Source organism: Diceros bicornis, unplaced genomic scaffold (genome assembly GCF_020826845.1).
Source record: "Diceros bicornis minor isolate mBicDic1 unplaced genomic scaffold, mDicBic1.mat.cur scaffold_73_ctg1, whole genome shotgun sequence".
Taxonomy (NCBI): domain Eukaryota; kingdom Metazoa; phylum Chordata; class Mammalia; order Perissodactyla; family Rhinocerotidae; genus Diceros; species Diceros bicornis.
Window position 1 is genome coordinate 592,733 of NW_026691615.1, and position 12,646 is coordinate 605,378.

The 12,646-nt window shown below is 52.6% G+C and overlaps 1 protein-coding gene across 1 annotated transcript in view; it reads left to right on the plus strand.

Moving 5' to 3' along the window:
• The first annotated feature begins 1,650 nt into the window (after window positions 1–1,650).
• ELAVL1 (ELAV like RNA binding protein 1) overlaps window positions 1,651–12,646 on the plus strand; it is a 34,707-nt gene continuing 23,711 nt past the window's right edge. The window contains exon 1 of the mRNA XM_058538018.1: window positions 1,651–1,749. The gene's annotated coding sequence lies outside the window, so the exon portion shown is untranslated. The remainder of the gene's footprint in view (window positions 1,750–12,646) is intronic.

Below are 12,646 nucleotides of genomic sequence, written 5' to 3' on the forward strand. Positions count from 1 at the left end.
AAATAAAGTCTATCGATGATAATAATAAAGTATAGATGAATGAATGAAGGATTTCATTCATTCCTTCTGGCGACAATGATGATAGTTCCTTCTCACAGAGCTATTTTGAGGATTCCATATGAGAACCTGCATAAAAGCATTTAGCAAGCAATACTACTCAACTCAGAGCAGTTACCGCCATTCTACTAAATCTATGCCATCTGCTATGGGAGCCACTGGCCCTATGTGGCTCTTTAAATTAAATATTTTTACTTTTAAATACGTTAAAAATTCAGTTCTTCAGTGGCACCAGCCACATGACAAGTGCCCGAAAGCCACTTGGAGCTGGTGGCTACTAAATTCGTGCTGATAAAGAACATGCCCATCATCGCAGAAAGTTCTACTGGATGAACACTGCACTGCACAATGAATGGCATGATTATTTGTTTAGTGTTGTCAGGTCCTTTCAGTCTTTCTGAAAATACCATCTTCTCAACCTTCCCGATTGCCCTCTTTCAAATCGCAACCCCCACACCCCTCATGCTCTTTTCCCAACTGACTTCTCTTCTTACCACTTTTCACTAGTTGATGTGGAATCCACTTGATTTCTTTTCTGCCTCCCCATCTAGCACTGCACGGTCCAGTGCAGTAGCCACTGGCAACGTGTGGCTGCTGAGCTCTTGCAAAGTAGCCAGTCCAACCTGAGACGTGCTATGAGTGTCAAACACACAGCGGATTTCAGAGACGTGTGGGGGGAAAAGAAAACAATGTAAAAGATCTCTTAACCTTTTATTGATTATGTATTGAAATAACATTTTGGACATAAATTGGGTTAGATAAAACATTATTAAAATGAACATCACCTGTTTCTTTTTACTTTTTTTCTCCTTTAACACGGCTACTAGAAAATTTAAATAATGCATGTGGTCAACATTTGTAGCTTGCTTATATTTCTACTGGACAGCGCTGGTCTAGAATGTCAGCCCAGAAAGGACACGTCCTTTTGCCTGCTCGCTGTGCATACAGCGACTGGCATATAGTAAGCGCTCAATAAAATTTTAATGAATGACTGTTAGGCTGAGCCTCTGGTACCCCCGCTAGCTCTGATGGTCAACACTGACGGAAGACTGACCACGTCCCACGCCCCGCCTCCTCACCACCCCAGATAAGGAAACTGAGGCCCGGCGAGGTGACGTCAGCCCCGGCCCAACGGCACGTAGTGCGCAAACGTCGGGGCCGGGATTCGAACCCCGGTCCTGTCCCCACAGCCCTGGCGCGCTGACCGTTCCTACCTTGCAGGGCCGCGGCGGTCGCGGCGGCGAGACAGACAGGCGCGGGACACACAGAACGCGCTCGACAAGAGGCGCGGCTCTTCGGCCACCGCCTTCCGCCGGCCTCCGTGGGCCGGGCCCCCGCCGGCCCCCTCCGCGGCCATCGCCGGCCACCCGCGTCTCCGCCGGCCGCCGAGCCCCTCGCAGGCGGCGCCGGCCGGAAGTCCCGCCTCCGCCGCGCGCCCCGGGGCGCCGCGACAGCCACGCCGGCCAATGAGAAGCGCGCCGTGGCGGACGCCGGCCAATGGGCGCGCGCGCCGGGGGGGCGTGTCCGGGCCGCGGGCCGGAGCGGGTCGTGCGCGCTGAGGAGGAGCCGCCGCCGCCGTCGCCGTCGCCGCTGCCGCCGCCGCCGCTACCGAGGCCGAGCGGAGCCGTTAGCGCCGCGCCGCCGCCGCCCGCCCGCCCCGGAGCAGCCCCGGGCCCGCCCGCCCGCGTCCAGGTGAGGCGGGGGGCCTCCGGCGGCGCCCGATGGGGTAGGCCGCGGCAGGCCTGAGCTCGCCTGGCCGGGCCGCGGGCTCCCGCGGGCCTGCACCGGCCGAGGCCCAGGCCGCGCCGGGCGGGAGGGGACGCGCGCGGCCGGGCGGGGGCCGGCCAGTGTGGGCGCCGGCGACAGGCCCGGGCCGATTCCTCGGCCGCCGCGAGGGGCGGGCCAGCGGGACTCGCGTGGGCACGCGCCCGGCGGCCGGGGCCCGGGGGGTCTGGGGAGCCGGGGGTCTGGGGGCGGGAGAGCGAAGCCAGAGGCGAGGGAGCGCGGCGAGCGCCCTCAGCGCGCAGAGGTCGCGGCCCACGGGCTCGCTCCCCCGGGAAGCCCTCCGGATTCTTTTGTGGTCCTTGTCAGAGGACCGCGGCCGCCCTGAGGTCCTTCTAGAAGTGTGCAGACCCTTCCGTCGGCGTGAGAGTCCTAGAAAATAGATCTTTTGGACGCCATCTCGAACAAAGCTGTTTTGGGGGCGTGGGACGTTTGGGTGTGTGAAGTGTGTGTGTGTGTGTGTGTAGAAAACATAAACTGCACGCAGTTGAACGATGGGGGATGGATGCGCTTCCTTCCTTTTCCGGCGTCCTCCGCTGCTGGGTTCTCATACCTACTGTGTGCAGGGCAGGTGGGGAGGAATTTCTGCAGGCTCTGCCCCTGGGGGGACAGGGCGCCCCTTTCTGGAAGTATTCATGTGGGATCTGGACGGCCAGCGCTCCGGAAGTGAGAAGATGGGGAGGATGGTCGGACTAGAGCAAGGTTTCTCAGCCTGGGCACTACTGATATTTTGGGTGTGATAATTGTGGGGTTTGGGGGCTCTCCTGTGCATTGTAGGATGTTGGGCAGCACCTCTGGCCTCTACCCACTAGATGCCAGCAGCATCCCCGCCCCCCCCAGTTGTGAAGATCAGAAAATGTCTTCAGACATGGCCCAAAGTATTACACACACACACACACACACACACACACACGTATGAGAACCACCACCGGACTAAATGATCTTCCACTAAAAGTTCCTCCAGTCACATCTCTGACGCCGGGGGGATCCAACCTCAACCATGCCTTAGTTTGCTTATCTGTAAAATGGGATGGATGAGAATACTGCTGTGCCGATTTAAGGGTGTGGAAAGCCCCTAGCTTTGTGCAGGGCCTGTGCGTGGTAGGCACTGAATAAATGATGTTATAAATAATCGCCAGTATTTAGTGAGGATTTACTCTGTGCTTGACGCTTCACAGACATAATAATCTCCAGCCCTTGTGGCAGGTGCTGTTGTAATTTCCATTTTAGGGACGAAGAAACCAAGGCTGAAATGGGTCGCTGGATGTGACCAGTCTTGCACAGTAAAGTGGCGCAGGCAGAATTTGAACGCAGGCCCTCTGACTCAGTCCTTACTTTTAGCTACCGGATTTTACCGGTCTTATAATCACAAGGGTCCAGGGGACCCCGAGAAGAATTCCATTCAGTTGTCATTGAGCATCTTCTGTGGGCAAAGCTCTGTGCTGGGATCTGTTATAAAATTCTGTGACTTCAAAGTCCACAAGAGGCTGAGATTTACAAATATCTCAAAACGTGGAAACAAGTAAAGTTGATGTTGAAGGGCTGGTTTTGAGGGGGCAGAATTTCAGTTTGAATGGGTTGAGTCTGAGGTCATAGGGCAGCCAGTGAAACACCAGGAGGATTATGAAAATGCTGTCTTCCTGAGGCTTGCTTGATTGCTTCGCTCACTTCCTGCTTCCCATCTCTATCTATCCTCTTTCCACACTCCAGCAAGAGCTGTCTTTTTTAAACACAGATCTGCTCTTGTCAGTCCTGATTTAAAAGTCTTTGGGTAGGAAAAACCAAAGTAATTTTTTTAACCTCTTTAGGTGGCATAAAAGCGAATGTTTGGGATTCCAGGTCTTGTGTATTCAAACCCTCCCTTCGTTTCTGATTTCACCTGCACGTGGACCCCAAACTCCGACCCTCACTGCCTGTTGCTCCCACTGCCTGGAATGCCGTTCTCTTCCACCTGGAGATCTCCTCCTCGTGCTGCGTGGCCCAGTTCGGTGCTCACTCACCATCTGAAGCCTCCTCTGACTGCCAGTCTTGGTCCACCCGCACCGGAATCGGCTGTTCCCTCGTTTGGTCCCTATCCCGTTCAATTGATTGAATCAAATTAGATGCTGAATGGTGAGAGAAGTGCAGTTACTGCCTTTGGCCCTTAGGTGGCAGCGGTGGAGCAGCGAGGCCCACCTGAGGCTTCGGGTCAGGGGAAGACCGGAGGAAACCAGCCTGCAGAAGGGAAGTGAGTCTTGCTTCCCTCCTCTAACCAACTCTCCCTGCTCCCCTGCTGTGTCCCAGGCCCTGTGGGAGGCTCTGGGGAGGCAGTGTTGATTAGGATGTGTGCGGAGATCATTTCAGCCCACTCTGGTGAGTGCGGTGGTGGTTACAACTCACTGATGTGGAAGCACGGGAAAGGAACTGTAACCTAGCCTTGGTGGGCAAAGGAGATCACAGAGTGCTTCCTGGAGGAGGTGAAGCGTGTGGGGGAGGAGTTAGTCAGGCAAAGATGGTGGAGAAGGGCCTTCCAGGATGCAGGAACAGCGCAGGCAAAAGCATGGTGGCGGGAACAGCTCGGTTTACCCAGGAAACCACGTGGAGTCTGGTGCTTCAGGGACAAGAAAGGTGAGGTGAGGAGTTGCAGTTGTCCTCACGCAGCTGGCTTGGCTGCTGTCGTGCAGGCCAGGCCAGGGGTGGCCGCTGGGCGGCTTGTGCCCACACAGTGAAGGAGTCGGGTCTGCACACAGTTGGAAGAGTTGGAGGAGATACAGCTGAAGGCCAGCAAACCAGTGAGGAGATGATTACTTTCCTTTAGATAAGAAGAGTTACGAAAATGACCCAGGGCTGTGGTGGCAGGGAAAGAGGGGATGGGTTTGAGACAGTTAGAGGGCAAAAGACACAGGACTCTGGGTATCTATGTGTGGGACGTGAGCAAGAGAACAGCGGTGGATGGTTCTGGGTCTCTGCCTGAGTGACTGGTAGAGAAAATGGTCACTAGGAGAAACAGAGAAGGCAAAGAAGGAATGATTTAGAATGTGGACGTGGACAAGGAAGCACATCACTTGACTGGAACGTGTGTGCGTGGGTCCACAGTGATGCGGGAAGGCGGCAGAAGGCACGTCCACGTCCGGACCTGTTGGGGGGACTCACTTATGTGACCACTGTCCATCCCCAGTCAACTCCGAGCCTCCGTGCGCATTGGCCAAGGCACCAATCACGCTTTCATGGATTGCAAACATGGAACGTAACTTCTTGTTCCTTGTCACCGGGGAATAGGGAGAAGTCGGGAAATTGCCTCCCCGAGGAACTTGCAGCCTGAATTGGGGAGAAAAGACGTCGACGTGTGAGGTTAAACAAAAGGATGGAGCGGCGGGTCATGACAGCTCTGGGAGAGCGTTGAAAGAAGTGATTGTTGTTGGGTTTTTGTTTGTGGCGATAGAGCTGGAGGAGGTGCAGCGTGGGGGGAGGAGTTAGTCAGGCAAAGCTGGTGGTCATCGTGATCAGAGAGGCGTGGGCAGGAGTTCCCAGGTGCAGCCAACGGCCCGAATGAACCAGAGAGGAGAGCACACAGAGGTCCGGAAGCCTGAGAGGACCGGTTTGGCCAGGCAGAGGGTCAAGAATGTGAACTTGGAGATAAATCTAGAAAAGTGTGTCCGGGTCAGGTGGTTGAGGGTTCCTGGGCACAGTCAAGAGGTGATCTCGGGAGATTGCTTTTCTGGGAGAGAGGCGGGATCAAGGGACCTGTCAAGGGGTATGGAGGTGACCCGGTAATGGCCTGAATTTGAGCGTCCAGGCCTGGACTGCTTCTTTATCTAATGTATACCCAGCGCCTTGCTGCATTCCTGGCATGATTGGGACTCCGTCTGTGCTGGAGGAAGGAAAGGTTTAAAAGGAGCTCAGGAGTGACTGGATCCAGCCACCCTTCCACGAGACATTTATGCCAGAGGAGAGATTCACAGGAGAGGGAACAGTCCAGAACACCCCAATGGCAAGACTGATGTCGCCATGAACAGAAACGGGAAAACCGAAGGAAGAGCGGTGATTTGGAGGGAAAAGACCAAGTTGGGTTTAGTGACGCTGAGTTTGAAACAGTCGTGTGGCAGGGAGACCACTTGGGAGCCAGTGTAGGCGAGAGGTGACAGGGATGTGAACAAGGATGACGGCAGAGAGATGGGGGGAGAGAGACGTGTCTCAGATGTGAAACTGGTGGAACGTAGTGCTTGCTTAGGGGCAGGGGATGGAGAGAGGTGGCTTGGGAGACAGGTGTGCGTGTGCCACCAAAAGAAGCCATTCAGGGGAGGAGGACCGGAGGAGAGGAGATGAGGGTCCTGCAGCTGGAAACAGGGAGATCGGGGGACACACAAGTTCACCTCGATTTTGTTAATGGAGTAGGAGTAAGGGGACGGGTGTGAATCAGTTCAGATCTCTGTGAACAAATCGAGACACCAGCTGATTCGTCCAGGGGGTTAAGTGCACCGTTGATGAGTGATGGAGCAGGGAACTACGAACGAGACCTTCCACGGTCTCCCATGGGGTGCTGCGATGGTGTTCCACACCGTGGTTTCCGTGGGATCCGGGCCCTTTAGAAATGGCCTCAAAGGTGTGGATCATTTCCAGAGTCCCAGGGGAAAAGGGTCAGAGTGTTCCCTAGTGGGCCCGGAGGCGAGTGGCGAGGTGGGCGCTTACTGCGTGTCAGGAACTGGGCTGCGTGCTGTGAAGCAGGCGGTTACATCCCCATTTTGCAGCCACGGAACCTGAGGATCCGGGAAAGGAAGTGCCTTACCCACAGTGGTTCAGCTGGTCAGCCATAGGGTTCGTATTGGAGCTCAGATCTGACAGACTCCAAAGGCCCTGGGCTTTCCTGCTGTGCCAGGTTGCCTTGCAGTTCTGGGAGAGAGCCTGGAGTGACCTGGGCCAGCCAGAAAGAAGTCAGGACTCTTAGCAGGGCTGTGGAGCTGCTCAGGGCCCCTCAGGCCAAAGAGCAGTTCAACTGGGCCGGATACCAGATCTGCTCCTCCTCGGGCTTCTCAGCCTGGCAGATATGGAATTGCTGCGACTTAGCTGGAGCCACCCAAGCCAGGCAGCTTTGCCCTCCGTGGGCCATGGGAAGGGCGAGTAAGGAGTGTGTCCCCTGTCCGCCTGAGCCCTCGCCTCTCATCCAGGTTCTAATTGGGTCAGCTGGTGCGTTCAGTTTTCTTCTGGCACCAGAGTGTTTCCTGGGTGACCTTACATTCCTAAGACTTTTACCTTGAAGAACTCAGAATTTTACATCTGGAAAGGACCTGAGAAATAATCGAGTCCAAGCCCCATCATCTGGTGTGTGAAGTGTCAGTGTTGAGCCTGGGGATACATTTGACTGTTCTAGTTTTGTGCTGGCTCAGGTCGTTTAGGAAGTGTGCTCTGGGACTCTCAGATGAGACTGATTCTCGTGGCGCCTAATCAAAAACAGTCTTGCTGCTTTATGCAAGTACCACCCATGTGTATTTTTATGTCATTCGTATACATCTCTCTCTGTATATGTAGTAGGTACACAGCTGTGTGTTGCTTAACAACGGGGACACATTCTGAGAAATGGGTCATTAGTTGATTTCATCGTTGTGCAGACATCACAGTGTATTCACACAAACCTAGGTGATATAGCCTACCACACCCCTAGGCTGTATGGTACTAATCTTTCAGGACCACCGTCGTATACTTGGTCCGTCATTGACCGAGACGTCGTCATGCGGTGCAGGACTGTGCTACTGATGTGAACAGCATCGCCAAAGTCACATAGACACCAGGATCATTTAAAATAGTGGGATGGGGCTGAAAACCCTCAGAGATCATCTGAACAGGACTTCTCCATGAAACATCCAGTTACTGGAAACGTTTCCAAGTCAGCAGGAATGGCTTCACTAAACTAAGTTTCCCTTTTTGCTCCCCGCAGTTGAATTTTATTCTGTGGGATGGGTGGGGTGGGATGATCCTAAAAGAGTAATATACTGAATGTATTAATAGACCATCAGGACGATTTCCAACCACCCTTCTTTGAAAGAATGCACCCAGGGGCTGGCCCGTTGGCGCAGCAGTTAAGTGTGCACACTCCACTTCGGTGGCCCAGGGCTTCACAGGTTCTGATCCCGGGCGTGCGCCGACGCACCGGCTTGTCAAGCCATGCTGTGGCGACGTCCCATATAAAGTGGAGGAAGATGGGCATGGGTGTTAGCTCAGGGCCAATCTTCCTCAGCAAAAAAGAGGAGGATTGGGGGCCGGCCCGGTGGCGCAAGCGGTTAAGTGCGCATGCTCCGCTGTGGCGGCCTGGGGTTCGCCGGTTCGGATCCTGGGCGGGCACCAACGCACCCCTTGGCAAGCCATGCTGTGGCGGCATCCCACATAAAGTGGAGGAAGATGGGCGTGGATATTAGCACAGGGCCAGTCTTCTTCAGCAAAAAAAGAGGAGGATTGGCAGATGTTAGCACAGGGCTGATCTTTCTCACAACAAAAAAAGAATGTACCCAATACGCATGATTCCCTGGTGAGTCTGAGACCCAGTGTCTATCCCCTCTGCTACGGGACCCTTAGGTGCCAGTGATGTAGCCTTGGCCCTCAAGGCTTTCACCAGTGTTGTGGGAGAAAAGCAAATAATGACGAGTTAGAGTGGTTTGTGCAGTAATAAAGGTGTACACCAATGGTGTACGGGCGCGGGGAGCTAGAGCAACCTGCTGTCCTGGGGTACTCTTCAAAGATAAGTGGGGAGGTGATGGAGAGGGCGGACGATCCCTGCGAAGGGAGCAGCCGTAACAAAGACCTGAAATATGAAGGTCTATGGTGTGCTGGGGAAGAAGCCAGAGGGATGGGAGTACAGGGTGGGGAAGCGGGCGGGGGCCCATCGCCAAAGGCCTTGTGTTTCATCCTCGGGAGACTGCTCTGTAGTGACAACTTATTAACAGTGTGAAGACTGACCCTGAGCAAAGTCATGCTGCCTCTGGGTGGTGACACCACCGATGGAAAGCCAGAGAGGAGGAGCTGGCTTGGTGGGGCGGAACGTGTTGACCCCGAGGAGTCCCCAGGGCTTCCACGTGGGGAGATGCGCTCAGTGAGAGGAGACAGGGCCTGGCGAGCCGAGAGATGGCCAGAGGTGGCCACGACTTGGGAGTCATTGATTGTCGGGTGGTGACAAAGGCCCAGTTGTGGTCGGAGCCTATGGTGACAGAAGCTGGTTTGGAAAAGGTCAGAGGAGGGGACCTGGAGAGCAAGTGGAGTGGCTCCAGAGCGCCGAGAAACTGTTTTGGTGTCTCCGCTGTTGCCGAGTTGACCAAGAACTGGGCCCGCAGGGGCTGCTCAGCCTGAACTGGGCGTCAGAAGGAGCCAGCATGCTGTGGAGCGGGGCTGCAACACGGAAGGGTCACTTTGTAAGTCTTTTAACATGTGTTTTTCAATTCACTCTTTTTGGTTTAGAGTTCTTTGAGTTTTGACAAATGCATAGAATCACATGACTACCACTACAATCAGGATACAGGAAAATTCCATCACCCAAGAAACAAAAATATTCCCTCGTGCTCCCCTGTGTATCAGCTCTTCCCCTGCTCCCTGCCCCGGCAACGACTCGTCTGTCCCTACGGTGTTGCCTTTTCCAGAATGGAATCATGCAGTATGTAGCCTTGAAGTCGGGTGTCTTTCACTCAGCAGAATGTATTTGAGATTCGTACCAGTTGCGTGAATAGTTAATACCTTTTTATTGCTGAGTAGTATTCCACTGTGTGGTGTACCATGGTTTATCCGCTGGCAGCTTGGAGGACATTGAGTTGTTCCGGTTTTGGGGAGGTTATAAATAAAGCTGCTACGTTTGTGCATAGCTTTTTGTATAAACACAGGTTTTCATTTCTCTTGCGTGAAGACTAGAAGTAGGATTTCTGGGTGGTGTGGTAAGTGTGTGTTTGACTAGAAGCAACTGCCCGTCTGTTTTCCAAAAGCTGCCGTAACATCGTTCCGGTTACACCAGCAATTGCTTGAAAGTTCTGGTTTGTCCACATCCTCACCAGCCCTTGATTATTGTCTGTTGTTGTTGTTTGCTTTCGTTTTATTTTGTTTTAGCCATTTTTTTTTTTTTTTTTGGTGAGGGGATCAGCCCTGTGCTAACATCTGCCAATCCTCCTCTTTTTTTGCTGAGGAAGATTGGCCCTGGGCTAACATCCGTGCCCACCTTCCTCCACTTCATACGGGACGCCACCACAGCATGGCTTGCCAAGCGGTGCGTCGGTGCGCGCCTGGGATCCGAACTGGCGAACCCTGGGCTGCCGCAGCGGAGCGCGTGCGCTTAACCGCTTTTACCACTGGGCCAGCCCCTGTTTTAGCCATTCTAAATGGGTAGTGGTATCTCAGTGTGCGTTTAATTTGCATTTCCCTAATAACTAATGACGTTGAGAGGCTTTTTATGTGTTTCTTTGCCGTCTGTGTATCTTCTTTGGGACAGCGTCTATTCCAGTCTTTGGTCATTTTTTTAAATTGGGTTGTTTTCCTATTGTTAAGTTTTTGAGAGTTTTAAAAAGTATGTTCTGGGGCCGGCCCCGTGGCTTAGCGGTTAAGTGTGCGCGCTCCGCTGCTGGCGGCCCAGGTTCTGAACCCCGGGCGCGCACCGACGCACCGCTTCTCGGGCCATGCTGAGGCCGCGTCCCACGTACAGCAACTGGAAGGCTGTGCAACTATGACATACAGCTATCTACTGGGGCTTTGGAGGAAAAAAAAAAAAAAAAAAAAAGTATGTTCTGGATACAAGTCCTCTTTCTGATATGGGATTTGCAAATATTTGCTTCCAGTCTATGGATTGTAATTTTCCTAGCAGTGTCTTTCGCGGAGCAAAAGTTTTACATTTTGATGGTATTCAGTTTATCAATTTCTTTTAGATGGGTTGGGCTTTTGGTGTGGTATCTAAGAAATCCCTGCCTCACCCAGCATCACAAAGATTTTCTGCTAGAAATTTTCTATTTTCACATTTTAGAACAGAGGTCGGCACGCTTTTTCTGTAAAGAGCCAGATGGTAAATGTTTTCAGCTTTGTGGGCCATATGGTCTCTGTCACAACTACTCGACTCTGTCACTATAGCACCAAAGCTGCCATAGATATAGATAAACAAAGGAGAGTGGCTACGTGCCAGTAAAACTTTATTTATAAGAAGAGGCAGGGGGCCGAATTTGGCCCGCAGGCCATGGTTTGCTGACCCCTATTTTAGAAAGTTAACTTTCTACCAGGCATAGAGGACACCTGACTCTGGATAGTGAGAATGGTATTAATTATGGCCCAGTTCATCATCTGTGAAAGCAGGGTGAGGGAGAAGGCAGAACAGTAGGTGCCTAACTCAGAAGAAGGGTGAAGAGAGGGAGGGATAAAGAGAACGAGAGGAAGGAAGGAGAGAAATGTTCGAATCACCTTTTGAGCACACTTCAGTGTGCATTTTAGTTGCTCAGAGTTAACCCTGCACTTTGGTTCAGGCTTCAGCAAATATTTTTGTTTGTTTGTTTTTGAGCTAATCATCTATCATAAGTCTCATGGCCACAGACAGTTTAACACACTCCTGGAGTTTTTCATGATGAAACCCGGTCATGCTGGTAGTCCCGTGCTTTCTCCTGAAAATTGGTGTGTATTGAACCATCCCTATTAACGCATATTTAGATTAGATCCAGTATTTTACCAGCCGTGGGGTCATGTGTTCCTCTCGCACATTTCCCTGCATGTGTGATGATTTCTGTAGAAGAGGTTCCTACAATTCTGGGCCAGAGGGGAGCATTCACATTAAAAATGTTTGTAGGCGCTGAGCATTGGGGCTTGCCTTCTCTTTCTGCTGTTTGGAACCCTGAAACCACTGTGTGAAGAAACCCCACAATCTACTAGAGCATGAAAGGCCACGTGATGGCTTGTCCTCCCTCAGCTGAGAGTCCCTGGCCGCCCAGCCTGCCAGTCACCAGGCCTGTGAGTCAGGCCAGCACAGACCATCCACCCCCAGCCCAGCCACCTGCCAATCTCTGAATTCAGCCAAGCCGGCCTAGACCAGAGGAGCCACTGAGCTAACCCACAGAACCGTGAGAAATAACATCATTTGTCATTTTACGCTACTAACAACAACAACAATGTTGGCAGGCACTGCTAAGTGCTCCTAAAAGGTGGTACCATGTCACAGTTGCATCAAGGGTGTGCGAGAGTGTTTTTCTCTCCCGTCCTCCCGCTGGAGTGTGTCCCTCCCACTGGATTGTACTCCATCTGACTGGCAGGAAGTGGCATCTCTTTTTATTTTGCGTTGTCCTCATCATTTGTGAGCTTGAGCTTCTTTTCCTGGTTTCTTAGTCATTGGAATTGCCGGCCTCTATTAATTACTGCTCATCTCCTTGGTCCACGTCTCTTTGGTGAGAGGTCCTTTTTCTCTTGTTAATTTGTGGATGCCCTGAGTCAAGTTTCCTCAGCCTCGCAGTATTGACATTCGGGGCTGGATGATTCCTGGTTGTGGGGCGGTCCTGTGCCTTGTGGAGTGTTTGACAGCATCCCCGGCCTCCGCCCACTAGATGCCAGTGCTGCCCATCCCCCCAAGTCGCGATGACCAAAAATGCCTCCAGACACTGCCCAGTGTCCCCTGGTGGGCAGGATCACCCAGGGTGAGAACCACCAATCTGAATAATGTAACAGGGAGCAAGCATTTTCTCCCAGTCTGCTGCTTATCTGTTTATGGTGCCTTTGCCAGCAGAAGTTTTTAATCTCGTGAAGTCTGACTTTCCAATCTTTTATGACTTCTGATGCTATAACCTACTTTATAAAGAGCAGGGAGCATGGAACATTTTCCAAAACATTTTAAAAA